The following is a 1,708-nucleotide window of genomic DNA, read 5'->3' on the forward strand; positions in this document are numbered from 1 at the left end:
TTTAAAATTGCCTGTCTTTACGATAGACAAGAATTAGCGATTCTTTCAGCTGCAGGTGCTCGTGAGCAGGCCAAGATGGGGGCGAAAATGGGGAAGTACCCTTGCAAGCGTAGAAATGTTCTTTCCTTCCCATGAAGGAAGACTGCAATGGATTGGGACTCTTTGACTTTCCTTACCTGTATTTTGGGGGAGTGAACAAAAACCACAGAAAGTCTAGGTAATTATGATAAAGCCAGATTGTGCTGGCTAGCACCCATGAACAAAAGTAATGCTGTAGTTGTTTATTGTTGTAAACGATGTTTTAATACGTGGCTCCAACAAAAACTTAGTTTGAACTAGGAGTGTTTATCCAAAAAGCAATGAAACATGATGTTTACATCTGAGATAAGCACAGAATCATTCTTAAATGGTTGTATAATTTTTATGGACACTTGAGTGGCAAAACTTGCCAATATAATAAGGCTTTTACAAATGAAATCATGAAGAAATCTCTGCTAGGAAGTGCTTAATTCAATTGAGAGACAATTTCTAGTTGGTGCAGAAGCCTCAAAGCTCCCATGGTGGATTATGTGAAACTGAGACACACACACAAAAAAAAAAACCCAAACCAAAACAAAACAAAAAAAAACACACAAAAGAAACCAAAAAACAAACCAAACCCAGAAGGAGAAAGGCAGCAGCAGGGAAGGTTAGAAATGTACAAACAAGTACTAACGGAGAATTAAATTGTTTATCTGACAGATTGTGAGAGCTTAGGATGTTTTCTCTATAACATCTGATTGACAAACTGAATTCCCAGAATGAGGATCTGTTAGGGAGAGAAGTACCATCCAACTAGTATCAGCCCTCAGGGCTGGCCAGCCACACCAGTGCTGATGTGCTAACAGATTTGTGCCCAATGGCACAGAACCTGAGACACTGAAAATTGGCATGGCAGGAAGGAAGGGTTCTCTGTGTCTCCTCTTTATGTATATGAATCAGGAAGGATCGGATTCTGTACTTTGTTCACACCAATGAGCATCTTACTCCACAAGCAGATGTCAGTGGGACTGCATGCAAATAACTCTTCAGGCAATGAGCAGAACTGCTGAGCAGCATAATGCTCCCCGTCATTAGCCCAGTGATACCTTTAAATAAATAAATGGTTTTAAATGACATGCATTTGTTTTACCCTGTTGCCTATTAAAGTTTCATTTATAAGCCTGTCTTTCTTGTTCAGTCACCTCAAATCAAGTTTGCAGTAAAAAGTGAAAAACTCATTTTGTGTTGTGATCTGCCCCTATCCTCAGAAGTTATTTAAGACCTTGGTGCCATATGTTATATCTTCAGAGAAATTACCAAATCTAAGACACCAATAAATGTTTAAAAATATTTTGCAGGAGCACTGAGTTGTCTTAGGTGGCATGAGGAGGGCAAGGGTAGGCATAATGCTTTTCACTGTTGAAAATTAAGAGCAACCATTTTACCTCAGATCTTAAAACTGAATTTAAAAGACACAGAAATTAGAAATAACTTACTGTCCCTATCTTCAAAATGGGGAAGTAGACAGAGGTAAAACCAGATATTCAGAGGTGCAAAAATTAGCTATGTCTCCATATACCAATGAGAGAAAATTAAACTTGAATATTTAATTTCCATGGCTGCTTCAGAAAACTTCTCTTGAAATGTCTTCCCTGACCATGTAGAGCCATGCCAGATCCAAGAATCA

Source organism: Falco punctatus (genome assembly GCF_963210335.1).
Source record: "Falco punctatus genome assembly, chromosome: Z".
In the NCBI taxonomy this organism is placed as follows: domain Eukaryota; kingdom Metazoa; phylum Chordata; class Aves; order Falconiformes; family Falconidae; genus Falco; species Falco punctatus.